We start from the raw sequence: 21,510 nt of genomic DNA, 5'->3' as shown, positions 1-21,510 counted from the left end.
CAGAGTGAGCTGAGTAAAATTCCACTCTTATTAGCAGCATTTGAAGTATATTAGCTCATAATTAGCTGCCATTTCGATTCCTTCTTTCTTTGACATAACAGCAAGCATTTTCCACACCGGATTAGACGTGACACTGAAATAAAGTAGGCACATTGATAAAAAAGAGTCACCCTCCTTCTCTCCCCCCTGCCCCTCCCCGTTTTATGGGACTCGCAGGAATGGCAGAGTTTGTGTTTTCCTTGGCGTTCCTGTCCCACATGAGCTGATAATCTCCCCGGTGTAGCTGTGCCAGTGCGCTGCCCTGCAGGCGCACAACACCCCTGCTGTTCCAGTCCCGTGCTTTCCTCCAGCAGGCTCTGCCAGCGGTGAGATCCTTTCGTAATGTGTGCTATTGCATCAGTCTAATTGCAACATAACTCTCAATACTCTAGATAAAGCAAATAATTTCATTTTTAACTTCTGCTCATAAAATACAGATTGTTTCCCTGCCACCCCCACTGCCTTTTTCTGTTTATTTTCAAAGATTTAAAGAAAGACTTGCACACTGCACAGCAGTAGTCAAACAAAAATACCTCATGTTTTCTTAGAAAGCAGCACTTAGAAATATTGCTCAACACCTAAAGCATTAGTGCAGCCTTTCACAGAGCTGTATGTAGCAGATCCCCTGTGAGCAGCCTGGAAGGGGAACGTACATTCTTACTCTGTGTATTTAATAGAATATTCAGTCATTATAAAACCTTCATAGTTTTCACTCTCTCTCTTCCCTGCAACAGAAAGAAATCGCTTATCTGGCAAGCACACTCACTATGTTTCTAGGCATTGAAAACACACTCTTGGTTAATTCATAAAACCTGATTTAATGTTTTTTTTGCATTCAGGTTAGCTAAGTTGAAACAATATTTAGCTTAACCATGCCTTGGCCAAAAAATTCTCTGTTATCTACTGATTACAACAGCATTGTAGCTAGCTATGGACATCACACTGGGAAAATACAAACCCCATGCCTGAGGAAATGCAGATGAAATTCTGACTCCAAGCCATTTTGATAGTGGGCATTACAAGCACTACTTAGTATCTGATACAATAACCAGGCACAAGAGTCATGTGCCTGCAATGAATGATGAATTTACATGTCATTTTAATTTTATGTACATATATTATCTGAGTTGACAGCATCAAAAAATACTGTGCTCCCTGCACCCCAAATCACCTTGCACGATATGAATGTCTACACCTACAATTAATCTGGATGCAAGCACTCACAGGAGGAAATATCAGAAGCTAAGTCTCAGAAAACCTAAACTTTGCCTTTGTTTGCTTTTGTGGCATGGTACACGTCGCAGTTATGTCATACCATTTCCACAGCACCTCTGCGCTGCGCAAAAATGTACAGAATCGCCAATAATCAAAACAATAATCTGTTTAACTCTTGGCATTTGGAGTATGTTCCTGTACCTGATTTACTGCACACTACTCAAACTTTTTTTTGGAAGACAGAACAAGTGATTTCTTTGTGAATTCAATGGTGAGCTGAGTGCTCCATCAACATAATGGTTAGTCCTACCCTTACTCTGTTACTCCTATCCTACAATAACTGTGTTATTCCTAGCTTCCGAACTAAAGCAGTCACAGCTTTAAGGTCAAAATGATTCTCCAGTTCTGAAGACAACTTTGTCCCCAGTTTGGCATAGCTCAGAACCAATTTTTTCACAGCACTTGGCATTACTTTGTGCTTTATATAGTACCTCCAAACCTCAACCCCCACTGCCTCACCCCCATCCACCAGTGGTCAGTACTTTTCCAAGCAAGATCCGAAGATCTCAAGTCATCCACAAGAAAGAAAGACACAGTGAGCAAAGACATAACAAAAGCTAGGATTGAGCAGCTTACCTAGCATCACCTAGGAAGTCTGCAGCACAGCCAGGAAGGGAGTCCCACTCGCCAGGGCAGCATGCAGCTGCACAGAGCACCAGAATGGCTCCTGCCTTCTGCAATCCTCTGCCTCGTCCACCACGCACGTCCTGACTTCTGCTGGAAGTGAGGCGGGGTACTCCAGAGAACAGCCTTCTCCAATGCATCAACCAGATTCATTCCCAGAGCAAGTCCATCCTGTGCATGGAACAGAGCAGGAGTCCTGCAGGAAAAAAAAAACCAGCACATTAGCAGGTGACTTAATACCATTGAGGGGTTCCTCACAAGGGGCCTAACAAAAGAGATTTGCAAAGATAAGCTCAGTTTTAACAATCCTTGACTTGGACACTGCCACGCTGGAAAAATGTTTGTATTTACCACTTCTAGAAATAAGAAATGGAGACATCACGCATTGTCACACTGGTACCTACAAAAAACCAGCAGTTGGTTTGAAATCTTCAGATGAACCATGCAGCTTTTGTGGGAAAGTAATATCAAATTGGTTGCAAACGTGAAATCATTCTCTGCATGGAAATTAGCCATAGGTGATGACTGAAAACTCCTCAAAGAGCTTCTACTGAAATCAAAGAGTGTTTACTTAATATTCAAGATCTCTGGACCTTCCAGAACAAACTTCTCTGCCTGTTTTTCTCAAGCCATATCCTCTGGCCCATGCTGATTCAAGCCCTGGTCCCTTCATTCCTACCTTTAGCACCCCTGCCAAGTCTCTCCTCACCCTGCTCCCCAAGGATTTCCATCTCTCCCAGCTCAGTCCCTTCCAGGCTTGGCTAGCAGTGTACACTCTTCCCCTGACTCCCTCTTTTCCCTTCATTCCCCCAATATTAACTCTCACTCTCCCACCACATCTGCCTCCCCTGTTCACAGTTACGGCATTTCAGGGCCAGCCCCACACTAGGGTCCCCCGCGTGTCAATGTCCCACGGGTTTGCTTCTGGCTCTCAGGCACGTGGGTACAAACCCAGCTTCCCTCTCCTCTTCCAGGCCACACAGTTTTCACATGTCCAAGACACCGTGTGAGATCTGTAATTTCTTTAAAAAGTTACACTTTGTTTCGATCTGAGAATTTTGCAGTGCTGACAAAGGCAAAGCTGTGACTCGCAATCGGCTCTTCTTCCCCAGTGCCCTTCACCAGCGCTTCCCACACTCCAACTCCCAGTTTCTGTTTCAAAGGGAGGGACATGGAGCATTTCCAAAAAAAGACTAGGTTTTTTTGTTTTGTTTGTTTGTGGGTTTTTAAAAGATCTACAATGAGAAACAACTTTTTCTACACATGCTCACAGAGAGCAAAATTATTTTGGCAGCAAAAAAAAATTAAGCTGGCGGCAACTGCCTAGCCCCAAAGGCTAACATTTTGTAAAGTTATAAAAAACTCCAAGGAACATCCTATACTGGGAAGTACCAGACAGCCTTCCTTACTGCAACTTCTGGCACTCTCTTTTCAGCTTAACTCATTCAGCTCACTCCAACAAGAACTGTGCAAACCTTACCACCTGAGTGGTCCAGCTGAGCAGCAGCAGCAGCTGTGGGTGGACAGTTCTGGGGTGAACCCCATGCCATGCAAGCTGCCTTTGCCTTCACCACCAGTTTTGTTGCATGTCTACAGCAATAGAGCAAACAGCAGCACTGGGCAGCACACAGCACAGCCAGCATTTCTTCAGATGTTTTCATCCTGGAGGTACCAATGACTGCCTGAAAAGCTACAGCTGCTCAAAAAGTACTTCTAGGCCAGGAAGACCAGAAGTAAAATGGGTTAGCTTCATTTCTGATTAAGGTCACACACAGCTAATGGAGATAATTTAAGCAGAACCATTTTACTTTATATTTGCAGTAAATCAGGAGCAGCCCTGTATAAACTACAAAAGGAAAGGATAACTTCACACTATTGCTTGTGATCACCTGCCCCTGCCTGGAGTGGAAACAGCCTTCTTAAATGAAATATTAGGAAACTACTTCTTTCCTTTTCTCTATTTAGCTATACAGTTATTTATCTCAGCATGAAAAATAAATGCATCATGCTGCCAATGTACAAAGAAAATAATATATATAAAAAGCAAAAAGGAAAACCTCTCAAAACAGATAACATTCTTTTAGAGCAAAGTCCATCTTACAGATTTTTATATTGAGCTCATAAGAGCAAAGAGGGCAACAATTTCCTGATGGCTCTTGTACACATTCTTACAAATAAGATCCAGAAGAGGAGACCAGGAAAAGAAAAACATTCACATGCACTCAGACAGATGCTAATTACAATATGGATTAAATGCAATATGACATTTACTTTTCAATAAGAAATAATTATTTCTAAGGCATGGTTAGCCATTCCTGTGAGATCATATTTAGTCTAGAGACATTTGATGCACCTAATTCTTAATAACTATGGAAAAAGAAGTATGGGACCCACATGCATACCCCTAGAACAATTATGTTAATTCTTATGAAAATAAACTGAGAAGCTTCAACCTCAATATGTAAAACAAAATGAGCATTAAAAGCATGCTACAATTTTGCAAAATTACTAATAAATAATTTTATCATATTTTGAATTAAATTTAGCAATGAAACTGGCTATTAAGCATCCATATTAGCTATATGTACTTTTTTTTAAGCCAAAATAATTATCTGATCACCAGTTACAGTTCAGATGAAAAATATAATCAGGTTGAATGAAACTTCAGTACTTCAATGTACAATCATGGAAACTACACAAAACCTCTTGCTTAAAAAACAAGAGCAGAATTTCATGCACTATTTCATTTGGCAGAGTATAACACATTTGCTGTCAGCAAAGGACTTTTTTCAGTGAAGAAAAAGGAAAGTATCTGAATTCATACAGCATTGCCCAGTGATTAGAAGTATCAGTCACTGCTAGTTGTCTCTCAACTGTAAGCAACTGCAATGGATTTTGTTCCTACAGACCACTGTGTTCCTAAAAACTCTTCTGAAATCCAGCAGACCTCCAAAAAAGCTATGTGTTTGTTTAACATAAACTAACCTAATTATTTTGTCATCAAAATCAATATTTATGGACTAAAACACTACTTCAAGTAGGAAAGCTCTCATGTAAAACAAATCATAAAACACTGATAATGGATATGCTTGAAAAGGCTCTAGGATTGCACATATTTATATAAGATTTGTAAATGTATAAACACTTGGTTATATATGTCAAGAAAAAGGTGAGGCTCAGTGCAGTGAACTAAACATCTGAGAACTAAGCTTCTTTAGAGCAGTCAATTCCTACAAGGACTTAAAGCAGCTGGCTGAAGTGTATCAAATATCTTCCATAACAGCAAAGACTCATCCAAGCCCATAAATTCATTGTTTCTATTTATTCTATTTTTTTTTAAAGTAGTTTCGAGCATTTTTTAAATGGAAATTATTCCCTGAAAACCAGCAACAGCTTTTTATTGCTAATACAATTATCACAAAGCCACACTACAATGCAAACAGTGTGCTTGCTATGATCAACAACTGGCATCGTTTGGGGAGGGATTCTTCTCCATACGAATAAAACAAATTCTGTTATAAATTCTGTTAGGGAAGCTGTTCTTTAAATCATCAGAAGGAAAAAAATTTCCTACAATACTAGAACTTTCAATCCTAAAAAATCCCCAAATCACGATTCCTTTTTAATCTCCAAAAGTTTCTCAAAGAATTCTATAATCCTACATAACTATAAAATCCTATATACTAGCACCAACAAAAACCTACTTCATGCATTGATCAACATGTATAGTGCAGTTTATTCTTTCATTTCAATCTGTTCAGATAACATGACACAATGAGTTCAGTATAAAACATTATGGTTCTTATGCAAATTAACAGACTCCCAACATTAAGGTTACTGCTCCACAATACATTGCACACAGCTGCTCACAGCTTGCCTTCACACTGAAAAGTAAATTAAAATGGAATAATGAACTTCTACCTGTATTCTATTGATTTTACTGACTTGGGGCATATTATTAAAAAAAAAAAAGTTAGTTACTAATACTGACAACAGCACCTACAGTTTCAAGCTGCTCTGGCACTGCATCCCTGAGTTTTGTGTCTCACTGTCATACAGAACAAAGCCCTTGCCTTGGTGCCCTGGTTAGAGGAAAAAGGGATGGAGTTTCTAGCACTGTGTGATTCCATACCACCCACGTCATGGCAGGGACATGGTTGCAGCAGGAGGAAGCTGAGGCTGGAAGCACAACCCAGGGAGGGTGTGTGCAGCTCCCAGGGCCAGCTTGGCTGGCCTTGTCCCTCTCTGCCACCAGCAGTCCCTTCCCCATTCCTCTGAACCACAACATTTCTGCTCCGGTGCTGAAAGACAGCGCCAGCCAGCCCCAGAAAAAAGAAATGGAGCCCACTGGAGCCACATGGAGCCCAAGCCACATCCACGGCAGCCACAGCAGCCGCTGGAGCTGCGGCTGGAGCCCGAGATGCAGCCAGAACCACCGAGCGTCCCAGTCCCACTCCCACAGCCAGGCCAAGAGGAAGGGTCCCCTAAGCTGTTTCAAGGCCCTGTCACATCCCACCAGGTTCAGTCTGTTTTTCCACTGTTTTCCAGCTGGGAGGGAAGTCAGACCGGGAGCATCCCTGCCATACTGCCTTTGATTTCCCATCCACCACATGGCTCAGCATGGGGCCGGTTGCCATTCTGCCTTTGGCTGGGAAACCACACTGGGTTCTGTCCTCAGGAAGTGTTTTGGTTTATCCAGTGGTAAATCCTCTTTTGCGAGTAAAACACTCACTTTATTACATTCTTTTATTAACACTGCTGTGGTTATTGCAATTTTCCAGTAAATTGTGATTCCATTTTATAATCTCTCTTAGTGCTTCCTCCACCATCAGAAGGGAGGTGGGGAAAGGGGACAGCTTGAGTGGCTTTAATTTTCCCACTGGGTTTTCAACCAGCATGCTCAGAAATCAAGTCAAGCACCATGAGCACCCACAACACCAACCTTCCCACTGTTAACCCTAGCCACCATTGTGAGTTCAAGGGAATTCAGTTTCAGTAAAATATTCTTCAGGTCAAATGACCTTTCCATTCTTTAGCAAGTACTGAGGGAAACACCAGATGCAAAGAGTCAACGTGTCATAGCTTTGTGGACATCAGCTCATGTCCACCACAGACTTTTTCTTGGGATCTGCAGCCATTGCCAGCACCTCAAGCACTGTTCTGACTGACTAAACCTTGGTTATGTCATGAGCACTTCTTTGAGACCAACATTTAAGCTCACCTCACTTCATGTACTCTACAAGAGAATTTGTTTTCCTTAGTCCATGAACAGCAGTGCCAAAATAGCTACAGAGCAAACAGTGAAGAGGTATAGAGTAGTATGTAACCCATATGCTGTCTACTAAAATAAATCTACTTCTAGTCTGCTGTTTTCAAAACAATGCACCTGAGTCTCAGATTTGTGAATATCAGAAGTCACATACTTAGGTGTGATTTAACTTATTTTTAAAGTAAAACAGAGTTATAAAAGCAAAACTAAGTGCCAGCACAGATGCAAGGATATCTTGCATAGAAAGTTAACAAAAAGTCCTCAGAATAAATGCATATACACCTGTAGTGTTCTCTGGCTACTGAGGTGGCTCTTAGGATATATCTCAAAGTGAAGATGACTCCTGGCACACATTTGGCTTTGGTACTGTACCAAAGCAAACCTTTTAAAGTTATCTCCCTCTTATTACTGTGGCTTGCAGCAGAAAGACAGTGTGACCCTTTACATTTGTGAGCAAACCCCCATTTCTGCTCCAGGGCTTTATGACTATTATAAAACTCTGCTTCAGTTTTCACAAAGGTGATTTTCAGAAATTCAAAACTACATGATATAATTCATCCATTTTCCAGAGACATATGAAAGTTATCCACAGAGCAGAGAATAAAAAATATGAGAACTGAGAAATATTATTGCTTCTAAACACATAAAAATACATGTTATGCAAAGGTTCCTTACCAAAATAATGAACACTAAACTCTATTAACCTCTATTATACTGTTTGTGCCTAATTTGTGAAATTCTTTGAATAAAATGCCATTTTTTACAATACCTTGCTATGCCAGCAGTGTGCTTAGCTCCAGAAACTGTAGGTTTTGAGCCTCAAATCCACGATGAGAAGGAGCAGAGAATATTTTCTAACAGACACTGTGTGAGGAAATGTGAGTGTGGTGCCTCAGTGCTTGACAGCTCTGATTTAATACACTGATATCTCCTCTTCTGTCTGGGCTACATTTGTAAAACTTAATAATCTCCTTTTTGGTATATCTTTGGAACCCACAAATCATTCCTCTCATGGAAACCACCCCAAACACCATCACATTATTCTGGAGAGAAATGCTCAAAGCGCGCTGTCACACCAGAGTACTGAGCCAACCTAACAGTTCACTGTTAAAAAGTTCCCTGCATTCATCCTATGCTGCTCAGTTTATCCTGCCATGCCAAACTGTCTCAGTCACTGTTGATGCTCCTGCCCTTTGCATAGACAGATTAACTCTTGCTAACCCAAAGACTAGGAATCAGGCATGTTCAGGTAAGTACAGTGGATTGAGCAAGACCAGCCCTATGAAAACTGAAGACTATTGCCAGCTCCTGTCTCTCTCCAACTCAGGTTGAAGAATCTCTGAATACTCCAAGCAGCAGTTTCCAAGCTGTAATGCATGGTTGATAGCCTCAATAACTGCTCCATAATTAATCTGGCAAAACTATATCACACACCAGCATTATAAATGCCTAAATTTCACAAAGTGATAGCAATAGCCAGTAAGAAAATTTAGAAAGGGGCAAACATCCTCAAAAACTTAGGGAAGCATTTAGCAACAAAGCTTGCCTGTCCCAGGTCCCTGTACAAGAACTGAAGAAAGCCCCCAGTACATCAATCTGCCCCACTCATGGTTTCAGTGGCACTTCTTTCGCCTTCAGTATCAGCGGTGGATACACTTCAAACTCCACAGTGCAGCAGTTACAGAAGTTTTTTTTAAGTTTTTCAGCAAAGAGGGAAGAAAAATCAACGCTAACTTCAGTATTTTGGTTCAAATTGTGCTGCCTGATTTTTTTTTTTTTTATTTCTTGCCAAGCATGGGGTTTTCCCCCCTTTAAGCAGAGTCACCATCAACTCACCATGAAACCCACAGAGACAGCTTCTCTATCACAACCTCCCCAAATGTGACATGGTTTTAATACTTACCTCCAGTGACAGTTACAACACAGAAACAGAGAATTATTATATACTAATCCTACGCATTCCCAAGTCACAAAAGAACATACAGCTTTTAAATACATATTTCAAATGAGAGAAATCTACTAAATTTACTAAGAATAATACTATGCATATACATTCTATAGATTCCTTTATATATAAAAATATAAAGTTGATTATATAAAAATATAAAACAAAATTCAGCATTATCTATAAAAATATAAAACAAACACAACATATATATTTAATTTCTAATTTCTAAAAAAACTTGTCCCAAAAGTGCTACTCAGTTCTTCTAAAAATCAAACCAGTTCCAGTGTTATGACTAAATTTGGTGACTCATCTTTGGTTCCATTATTTTTCTGCAGATATCCCCAGAAATAAAGAAACTGCTTTTGTTTCTCCTGAACAGAAATGGAGTTAAGTTGCATCTCTCAAAAGAGAGAGAATATTTTAATTGTTTCAAGTGTTCATTAGGTGCAAGAGGGATCAAGTGAAAAAGCTGCTATACCTACAGCTCAGTGCAACTGCAGTCCCCAGCATTCACCAAGCAATGTTCTCATGCAAGGTAGGGTGGAAAGAAATTCTGACTACACACAAATTAAAGGAGGTAAAGAGAGCTTCACACTTTGCTGCGACCATCGGTCACGCTCACTGCACCTATTCAGAGCGCCCTGAACACCCCCATGCCACATTTCTGTCCTCCTCTCTTTCACAGACTATTGACCCACCTTGTCCACTCCTTGAGTCACATGAGCACGACTCCTCCCTTCAGCCCCTTTTGGGGAAGCTAAGGGCCATTAACATGACTGCTACCCGACTGGTTTCTAACCAGGCAGGCCAGTTTTACTGCTACCTTAATAACTGCAAACGAGACAACTGCATTTTCCAGTTTTCTGAGTAGCCACTCCAGCAGGGGACACGTGGAAACACTGGTGCACACGCCTGTCCACGGCCCTGCAGACTCCCAGCTCTTGCATCACACTGGTGGCTGATACCCCTGCACATGCACAGGGCAGCTGAGCATGCAAACCAGCCACCTTTAGATGCAAATGATTTTTTTTCTTTAGAAAGTGGCCAGCTGGCATGCCTAACTCCATTTCTCCTCTTGCACGACAGCAGGACAGATTCCCATTTCTATCAACAGACTGCAAAAGGTTTTGTAAACCATCCTTCGGTAACACCAGGGCTTCCTGCCTCACATTTCTTCTAGTTCCTCTTTCACCCCACTTCCCACACCCCTCAAATCCTCACTGCCACGTCTCTTCCTCCTGGGCATGGCACAGGTCTAGCAGAGTGCCAGCTCTGTGAGGATGGGCAGAGGCAGCCGGGGATATTACACTGGAAGGTGTTAACGGCCACCATCAAATGGTCCTTTCATCTCCAGGCAATTACAGAGCTGCGCCTGCTAACCAGATGCAAGGGGCTCCCTCTTCCCCTCATGTCTTCCTTCTGCATCCCAGACAAACAGAAGTGCCATCAACTTGAGTCCAAGGCCCTATAAACCAATTAGAGGTTTATTTTGAACTTAAAAAGAAGAAAAGGAGTGTTTTGCCTTTATAGATGTCAGAAGGAGTTTGCAAACCAACAGTGCAACTCTGAAAGAGACTCTTGTAACAACTCCTGTCTGCTTAAGAGGTGGCTGAAAATATGCAATTTGATTGCTGAAGTTTAACAACATTTGAAATCCTCAGAAGTTCTTACCACAATCATATGTATAAAAAAGAATTTTTAAAAGCTTCAAAAACTAGATGAAAAGCATGCAAGATTGGTTAGGTGCTTTGTACTAATTAGTACTGCTTTTATTATACAGGGCAAGAAAATGACAATTTTTTTCCTAAACTGGCAGTGAACAGCCAATTCAATAAGCTGCGTTTTTGTTTTCTGTGACAGGGCAGTGGAAAAATCTCTTTCATTTATTAGGTCTGCAGAGACCAAAACTGGCTGGGTGTCAAACCTGCTTTGTAAAAGCCCAGATCTATTCAGCCATGTGTAGATTCCATAATTCTTTATGACCTGTTCTCAGTATCAGCTTCACAAAAGATGAAACTTTCGTGTCTTCCAGCAAGTGTTAGTGCAACCCTTTATAAAACGAAGCAAAACCTGAACTGACAGTTCAACGGAGAAAGGAAAAAAAAACCACCCTAATGGCAGTGCCAAATTAAATTAGTTTTAGATTTTTTTTTCCAGATGAGCTTTGCATAAAGATATGAAACGAGGTCCCTTATAATGGTGGATAAGCAAGCTGTATAAAGATGTAAATTTTAATAGCTCATTGGTCCATGCCCCACTGCATGCACCTATGCTTAAGTGACAGCTTCATCACCTCACTAGTGATTGCAGAATATCCAGAATTTGTCATGGGGACAGACAGGGCAAGGCCTTAAGCTGAAAGGTCTGATGGCAAACTGAGATAGTAAAACAAACTTCTTTTTTAGGAGGATGGGGCTTTCAAGATTGAAGAAAATTAGGAGGGTGGGATGACTAACTGGCTTTTAACTACAAGAATAGCTAGATGGCTTTGACAAACTGAATAAAACGTGCTGCCCTGTTAAAAACTACCTCTCACATCAACTCAGGTGCACACTATATTATATCCAGGGAAAAATATTAAATTTCAATTTTCAGTAAACACACCCAGTATCACATTCTTACATTTTTTACATCAGAACAGCACTCATAACACTTTATAATCTCAGATTGTGAAACTGAAATAACTAATTAATCTTTTTATACAAGTGAAATATTCTTGGCTATGCTAAGATTTCTTTGTATCTGTCTATACTGACAGCATTTGCTTGAATCATCCCATTGTTTTGGCAATGCATTTTTTTACCTATTGCTTTCTTTAAGGTAAAAAGAACTACAAACTAACTCACAAACGTTTCCCACATTATTAAGTACTGTAAATAATCATTTTACCATTAAACCAAGGAATTCTTGTGAAACATGCAATATGCTTCACATATGCTAGAATTCTAGTGTCCTCATTCCATACTCAGTTTGTAATCTTGCATCTGACACATATGTAAACATTAATAGTCTTAACAATACCTTTCCATGCAAGCTACATGTATTTATCAAGACAGATAAAGATGCACACGTGCACATGATTTTCTCCAAAGTTTAATAAAATCTGCAGGGTCTTTAGGTCACCGGAAAATCCGTGTGATTTTTATCACCACCACATAAACAGCCTTCTTTAATAGTCCTCTCTTCAGTATGCAGCCTGCAGATCACAGGAGCACAGAGACTCTGAACTTCAGTTTCGTTTTCACAAGAGCACAGGGAATGTTACACAGCACCATTTCCCACACGGGGAAGGGAATCTGTGCTCCTCACACACAGGTCTGCCACAATTCAAACTTCTGCCATCATCTGCTGATGGTTTTAGGGTAAGGAGTGAAAATTTTAGAAGTAAACAAACGCAGCATTCATGAATACAACATGGAAACAATTTAGAACTGTTTTAGGAATCGGATGCTCTAATCTGGATCATTGAACATTTTAAAGATCTGCTGCAAAACATTAAAACTCTAACCTAATCTTTGTTCCTTGTTTGAAGCAGAACAGCTTTGTGCTGCCTCTAAAAATAGGGAGGGAGCAGTGGGGGATGGGAAGGGGACTGAATAAGAGGATAAGTGGGAGCGAGAACTGATACACCACAGTGGCAGTAATTTTAAAAAGACTAGGGCCCGGTATTCTTAACACTAAGGCTTTCCTAACAAAGTCAAGCACTTTCTCAATTACCAAATAAAAAAGGTCATCCTGTACTTTTTATTTTGTACATGCACACGCGAAGGAAAAAAGGAAAAGTTTTGTTTCATCTATTACCAAAACCATCATTCTGCAGTCAACACTTTTAATGAAATACAGGCCAAAGGATTAGTCAGAACAGATTCATGGAAAACAAAGGAAATCTGTATGAAAATACAGATAACTAAACTACATAACTAAACCCAAAAGAGAATCCTGCTTAAGTACCTCCAAATATTGCCCTACAAGGGTCCCTGCAAGGCCTTCCACTCACCCCAGCTCCACAGCAATAAGCAGCAACTTTACTAGCCACTGCCCTGAAGATGAGAAAGTATACTAACATCATCATTAAAGCCCTGAATTAAGTATCAAATGTGTCAGCAATATAGCCCATGTGTATTAGAAGTCTTAAGGAAGTTCTCTTTTTCAGAAAAGGAGCAGTCAGGGATCTGGCAAGGAAGGCTATGGGTGATGGTACAGGGAAGGCTGAGCTGCTGACCAGCTGGAAAGACAAGTTATTTCAAAGCTACAGGGTCACAAACAAGGTAAGAAAGTAAACTAATTGTGCCTGTCACAGGAAAACTTGTGATGAGCCAGAGGATGGGCACGAGAATGGAGCATCACTGCAGGTCTGGTCCTGGAGGGGCAGAAGCAGCACAACCCAGCACTTTCCGTGGCTTAACAGCAGGCCCATCTCAGCTGGGGCTTTATGTGAGTAAACATGACTCCAGGAGTTTTTTTAAGAGAGTTATTTTTAAATACCTGACCATATGAGCTTCCTTGGAGTAGGAAAAAAGGGGAGGCAAAACTAAACAGTCATTACACATATATTTAAATATAACATTAAAAAAACCACAAAATATTTAAACTTACTAGAAATGCTCGCTTTCATTTTAATTTTAAAGTTGGCAGTGGACCTGGACCAAAAAAAGGTTATATTCTAACTGAGATGAAGCAGTGTGGATTTTCTAAAACCAGTCTTTAAAACATATAAGAGGGGGAAAAAACTCCCAAACTTGCCCAGAATCTCTCACTTAGAAAGTGGCAATTTGGGTTTGAGCTCTTACTCAGAGATGTGCTAAAATCACTCAGAGCTGGAAGAGCTGAAGTAGGAAAGGAAATAGAAGTAAGTGCACAACAGGAGAATGTGGCTGTACAGAGCTCGGTTAACAACACCCATATCAACACATTAGGTCAGGAGGTTTGACACAGAGTTTTCCCAAGAAGCATTTGCACTAATGCCAAAAAAGTCTTTATCTACTTCTGCTTTAAAAAATGGACATAAACACATCTGGATCTATGTAAATAATCTCCAAAGATGCAGTGGGGTGCTCATGGTTGCAAGCAATAAACACTATCAAGAGAAAAGGCTGAGACCAAAAAAGAAAACAATTACATCTAATGGCACATTTTGGAAATACTGATACTGTTTGACTGCTGGAAATCTAAACCCACTATTTTTCTAGCAGTACTTGTTAATATATTTAGAATCAAACTCTGTAACAATACCTAAAATTACAAAGCAAACAACTGCTTGAAAACATGCTTTCAGTACACAGAGAGAAGTATCTGTTTATCAATCAACCTCAAATCAACTGTCCCCTTCTGTTTACTTGGGATTCTTTTACCTGGCACTAGCAATAATGCATGCAAAAATTTGCATAGTTCTGCCACAGTTGTGGTTTATTATCCATTGCTGAAGTCCTCACCAAAATGATTTGTCAAACAAAATGTCATGACAATGAAATAGTTGAATTTGACAATGGAACAGTAAAATTTAAATATTAAAAATACGTTACCTTATCTCCATATATGACAGTAATTAATAGCCACTGAAAGAATGGGACCTTTTCCTGGCATGCCCATTACCTCTCAAGATTACTTAATTGCTTACTCCCTAATATTTCCTTAGTTTTCTAAGCTTGGACTTTTATATAATTAGAAGAAACTGATTTTTTTTTTTTTTCATTTCAAGGAAAGTACACTCACCCCACATCTCAGAGTGGAAAACACAGACAGCTAAGCCTTTTCTCAAGTAATAAACTCCAAAAAAAACCCCTCAAGCCAACTCTCTCTTCCCCTGAACCCACCAACAGAAGAATAATACCAGAAACAGCCAACCCCAAGTGACACTGGTTAATACTTACAGGTTTACTCATTTTAATATTTGGATATTCAATACATTTTCATTTACTATGTGCAGGTCTGCATTTCTGGAACAACAAAGCTTCTAGCAAAGCACCATCTGCTGCAGACTAGTTTCCTTTCTGCTACATACACCCCATACACTTGAGATGATCTGATAACTTACTTCTGGTTTTGCATAATTACTGCAGCTAATGAAGTTTGTGGTTGTTTATTAGAGAGAGAAGGAAGAGCTACATCAGCTTTAAACCAAAAACTCCGTGATGCTGTATCAATCTTTCCTACAGTGGACATTTAAAATATGTCCATTTCATCACAAAACAGGAATTTCTTTTATGAGCTTCTAGAGTTTCTTTTAAAGTACACAACTTTTAAAAAAAATATTTAAAAAAAAAACAAGAACACCCCCAGAAAGACCATGAGCACTCACACCACATGTACCACTAATCATCCACAGAGACAGAATAAACCTCTCTATTACATACACATTTGAGTACCAGCAAGTTGTGCACTTACTTGTATTTGCAACATCCCTACACATCCCAGAACCCTTCACTCTAACCAGTGTTTGGGTTAATGGTTGGAGTCAATCCTCTTTGAGGTCTTTCTCAACCTAAATGACTGCTATGATCTGAGGTAATGCTTTTTGGGTTCCCTCACCTCAAAGAGCTGATGAAAGGCTAAAGGTGATGAACTGAAAGGGGAATTAAATAAGACATGTAATATTTACAAGAGAAGATTTGGAGTTCCAACCATAAATTAGCTTTCTTCAAATTTTATTCCTTGGTATTTATAACCAGTTACAAGATAATAGCTAATTTGGCATGAGTGCAGCTCAGTATCTGCAGGAGACTAAAGCCATTAAAACCATCTGCAGACACCAAGGGGAAGTAAGTGATCCTAGGGCTACATCGTTCTGCTATTACCTTTGTATCTTGAAGAGGCAGTGCTGCTTTTCCATCCATATAAACCTTCTCAATGTTCAACAGAGTTAAGTTATAAAACTGAAAGAGGAAAAAGCACAAAAAAACCCCACACAAAATCACTTCACCCCGTCAAAACCAGGTTTCACGTGACAAGAAGGGCTCTGATCTTGCTCTTTGTTTCCATACTAGGGTACCCCAAAACCCCCCAAACAACTACAGCACAGGAAGAGAAAATCAAGCTCTTGAGTAAGGACCTAAGTGAGCTTGCCTAAGGAAATCTGTTTCCTCACATGGATGAATTATAATGCATCTAACCACACAAATTCCAACTGTGCTGCCCTCTGCTCTCCACCACAGTATTCACTGCATTCAGTGTTTTGTCTTCCTTCCATTGCCCATTGCATGACTGCACGCACCACTTGCTGCAGCATTCAGAAATGTTCAGTGTCGAGTATTATTTTCATAAAGGAACTTTCTATGAAGTTCACAAGTAAGCTGACCTGCTTCACTTACAGTATCATTTGTGTTTAGGATCTGCATTATGCTTTCAACATGAGCAACAGGCAGCATCTAAAGGGAGGTGATTATTATGGAAACTTAGGCCTTTCTTTTCCACAGTACTTAGGAAATACATTCATTTAAATATTCAAACCACGTAATCTCCTGACTCAAAGTACAGCTTCTCCTTGAGAAGACTGAGCACTCAGCATTTTTGCAAATCAGACCGAAGCTGAGCACATGCAATCAAGATGAATACTCGGGGCCGACCTCCAAAAAAAGCTGAACGACATGCGAGCGTCACGTGGGGAGCTGGTGGCAGAGCCCAGCACAGAATTCTCTTCTTTACAACTGCCTCGGTCAGAAGATTATTTTTTGACTGCAACCTTGCCCAATTCAGCTTTAGGCAGACACCTGCCACAAAAACTTGGTGAAGGCGGAAGCAACTGAAAATCAGATTTCATTTTCATATTGAGATCTGTCAGCATATCCAACAGTTTGGCTTTAAATATCACCTTCTCCAACTTTTGCCCCTTTTGTCAGCTTTAGAGGCCCCAATTTTTTATTCATTAAATTTCATTTTATATATATGCACATTTCTACGTATTTATAGATCTCATATAAAAACAGGCTTCTATGTTTTATATATCTATAAAAGACTACAGCCAAAATGTTATTACTAATCAATCAGACTTTGGGATGGCGGGATGAGGGAGCCAATTCTATAATTTAAGCAAATTAAGTGTGAAAGAATGAAGTACTCATTTTGGAGAAAAAAGGTCATTTGATAAAAAATTTCTCAATTAAATATGAAATACATTAAAAACGTACTGCTAATGCAACTCTGCTTTTTTGGCATCCTATTTGTTACTGAACTGCTCATTCATGAACTACTACCATCAGCTTGAATACAAATGCAATGTTTAAATTACACAGCCCCAATTCAAGACATCTGTGAACTAAAAAAAATAAACTATTTCAAAAACCCAGGTGTTTATCATGCTTGGGAACTCACATGATAACATTCTGCACCTTTCCTTTTGGGTTCCCTTTGAAGGACACTCACACTATTTATGTGTGTAGTGAGCAAACACCTGATCCCATTACAGAGAGGAGATTAACAAACCAGAAGATCTGTTGTGATCTATTGCTCTCTCTGTGTGTGTGTATTTCACTGAGCAGAATGACTGGAAGAAACATGAGCAAGAAGTGATAGTAAATTTATTTTTTTTTAACTAGAGTTACAGGGCTTGCTTGAGAAGAAGAAAGTCCTGATTCCTACTCCTTGGTTCCAGGTCTGTTTCTATTTTGGTTTTCTGGGGGCTTTTTCGCTGGCTTTGGATCAAAATAACAGGCTATTTTTCAAAATTCATAAGGGAACATTGTACTGCCCTTGCACAGCTACTGCTGGGGAGGAGTGACTGGACAGCAACCTTCACTTCATCACCTGAAGTACACCTGAGCTCTCTTTCAGGAACATATTGTATCTTAGCATGTAACATGAGAGCTATTTATCGTTCCTCCTCCCAAAAAATCAGATATGATCTTGGCAAATAAACTATACTGGTTAGTTTTAATTATATTGCTGTATTTTAATTCCTGGCTAATCAAGACCTTGGTCAGCCTTTACAAGATTTTATCTAACACTGCAGTTAGTCTGCTAGGACAAGAATAAGTAACATCCTGTCCAAAACAATATTAAATTTTTTCTCAGTATAACTAAATTTTCCACATGTGACAAGTTTAGGTGTGAGTGTGGGGCTGCTCAATAAAAAAGACAAATCTTATCAGTCCAGATAACTGCAGATAAGCCCATGAAGTTATGGACAGAAGTTGACAAACTAACTCAGTATGTTCAACTACTTTGCTGTTTCATATCCTGCTGAGCCAGAACAGGAAAGGCAACTGTTTCATCATCAGCTCAAGAGCTCAAAACATGTGAGTATTAATTTTTTTTAAAAACCAAAATACAAGAGAAATACACCTTTCATTTTCTGTTTTATTGCAAAGCTACAGTTTTCTCCTTAGGTTGCTTTGCTTTTGTTACTTTCTACTATCTTTTGTTACTTTCTATTATCACAAGTTTCCGATTTAGATTCAGCTTCTCTCATCATCCTGCCTTGCTTTGATTTGTTTCACATCGTTCCCAAGTACCTTAATTCTCTTCATAATATTCATAGTTTTCAATCAGTTTTAATCTGCAGTGCTGGTGTTCATTGAGACTTTTTAAAAGCATTTCTTTTTCAAATCACATGGCTTATCATTTGTGTATTTCACACTTTTTAGAGTGTAAAATACACAAATACACACAAATTTATATATGTGTATAGCTTTAGGGAGGTACTTTCTGTCCACCCCTAACTAGTCCAGACTTGATCATGCCTTGAAACCTACAGCATTTTTTTGTTGTTGTGTGCTCAACCATCCTTTTTATTTCAAACAATGGGGTGCAATGCTTTTTTTTTTCAAAGTATGGTGCACAACATCTTCCATAAGGACGTTGCCATCTCCATATTTATAATGCCCAAAGTAATGGTACTACCACAGGGAAACTTAGCATGTATTCCTCAGTTTGTAATCTCCTATGGTATCCTCCTTTTCTCCCACTGTTCATCTCTTGGGAGGGTCAAACACTCTCATCTACAGTGTGACTTTAGCAGATCTTGATCTTACAGTCTGTTACAAACATTTAGAATTATCTCCCACAGGGTTGTCTGAAAAATCACAACTAATTACTGACACCATTTCTAACGAGTCAGATTCCCTCAGTAGTCTGTTTCAGTTTTCCTATCATAAATCTGCATGTGAAGCGGGAAATGTAATTGTTCACTTTCCTAACAAAAGCGAATGCTTTTCTAAAAAACCTAATCAGTGTAAATATACTTTTTTTCCTTTGCTATATATTTATAACCTTGATCAGATGTCAATAGAAACAGCAGTCTAAAAAGTCCACAATGATTTCCCAAGAGACTCCTTAACTTGATTCTTGCCTCACTTTCATCTAGCTGTCTTTTGGGGAAGTAAGTTCACTTCATTCACCACCATCTTCATTTCATTGGAGTGGAAAGTGAACTGAATGGAGCCAGGAAGATTCCAACCACAAAGAAAAAGAAATATACTTCAAATGAGAAACAGAAAGTGGCAGAAATTATGGACTACAAGTGTTTTGCAGCAAAAGTCAATCACAGCTGTACTCAAATTAGCACAGCTGCAGAATTACCATCTGCATACCAGCACGCATGACACGACAACTTCATCGCTTTGCTCAAATTAAAGTCCAGCATCACTGAAGTCCTCCTAAATTACTTTGTTTTCAAAGACACGTTAAATCCCTAAATTATGTCAACACCCATTGCAGAACACGATCACAACTCCATTTAAAAAGTGGCTGGTTTATTTTGCTGATGACATCACTTAGGAAGGAAGGTCCTTTGTATTAGAATGGCTGACACCCTGCATCTCTGCTTTCTGACTCCAGTTTATCTTACCCACCTCAGTATTTTCCATCATTATTTCTCACGTGCACAAAGATCTGCCATTCATTAAAAGGGCATTATTAAATTAGTATCATAATCTGTCTCTGACCCACATACCTTTAAAAAAATCAGAAGATCAACTTTATTTTCCTTATTAATGAAGTGAATAAAACAGCAAGGCAAGACAATGAAGTAGTCAGTCCATGGATATATAAACAACAGGAACCATGCAGATCCCTTTCATTAGTAAAGGAAAGGTAAGAAATAACAAAAAATTAAGCTATGATCTCAAAGTAGAAAAAGACTGATTTGAAGATGGTATTTTATTATAGTAGTTCTAAGATGTTTTATACATTTTAAATTTTCTCAAGACTTTAACAAAATCATAAAATTACAGATTCACAGAAGCATTGCAGTTGGAAAAGACCTTGAAGATTATCCAGTCCAACTGTTAACCTCACACTGCTGTATTCACCACTAAACTATGTCCCCAAGCACCACAGCCACATGCTTTTTAAACACTTCCAGCGATGATGATTCCACCTACTTCCCTGGGAAGCCTGTTCAAATGCCTGACCACCCTTTCAGCAAAGCAATTTTTCCTTATATCCAATCTAAACCTCCCCTGACACAGCTTGAGGCCACTGTCCTGTCCCTTGTTGCCTGGGAAAAAAGACCTAGCCCCATCTCACTACAGTCTCAGGAGAGCATGTAGGAAGCTCCCGCGAGTCTCCTTTCCTCCAGGCTGAACAGCTCCACTCCCTCAGCTGCTCCTAGTAACATCTGTGCTCCAGACCCTCCACCAGGTCCACTGCCCTTCTCTGGGCTTTCTCTAGCACCTCAAAGTCTGACTTGTTCTAAGGGATCTAGAAGTGAACACAGCATTCAGGGTGTGGCCTCACCACTGCTGAGTACAGGGTGACAATCACTGCCCTGGTCCTGCTGGCCACACTATTCCTGATACAGGCCAGGTGTCATTGGCCTTCTTGGCCACCTGGGCACACCCTGGCTCATGTTCAGCCAGTTGTCAATCCAGCACCCCCAGGTCCTTTTCCATCAGGCAGCTTTCCAGCCACTCTGCCTCAAGCCTGTGGTGCTGCATAGGGTTGCCATGACCCCCAAAAAATCATACTAAAATCAATAGGATCACTTTTGCATTTCTGACTGACATAAGAAGTGCTTTAGATTAAAACCTTTCCAAGGTAGTGACAATGTCAGAAAAAGATACCAGACAGTTATAAGATTTGCCAGAAAGGCTTCATCCCATCACACAATAAATGAGTTTCTGATTTAATAGGAAAAACAACACATTTGCAGGCAAAGAAAATTCCAGTTCTTCACAATTATCTAAACAAACAGATAACATTACAAATAGGAAGCAGAAGTCTTATGGGAAAAAGCAAACAATCTCCTCATTAAAAAATGCCCTTTGCTAAGCACTTTTACATACATTAGAAAAGTTACAAGTCTGCTGATGCCATTATGCAACTCTTATGCACACATACAAGCTGATTTTCACATACAGTGGAGTGTGATAAGATATAATCAATTACCTAATTGGTATAAAGACTCAAAGAAAACTCTTCC

The 21,510-nt window shown here is 39.7% G+C and overlaps 1 protein-coding gene across 1 annotated transcript in view; it reads right to left on the bottom strand.

The window, feature by feature from the left end:
- The window catches only part of NCOA2 (nuclear receptor coactivator 2), a 187,838-nt gene that overhangs the window by 116,539 nt on the left and 49,789 nt on the right, over positions 1-21,510 (bottom strand). Inside the window, exon 3 of the mRNA XM_084207355.1 lies at positions 1,891-2,134. The gene's annotated coding sequence lies outside the window, so the exon portion shown is untranslated. The remainder of the gene's footprint in view (positions 1-1,890; positions 2,135-21,510) is intronic.

The sequence above is a fragment of the Fringilla coelebs genome (genome assembly GCF_963513975.1).
Source record: "Fringilla coelebs genome assembly, chromosome: 1".
In the NCBI taxonomy this organism is placed as follows: domain Eukaryota; kingdom Metazoa; phylum Chordata; class Aves; order Passeriformes; family Fringillidae; genus Fringilla; species Fringilla coelebs.
Note: the sequence above shows the minus strand (reverse complement) of the source record. Positions and strands in the feature narration are given on the sequence as shown.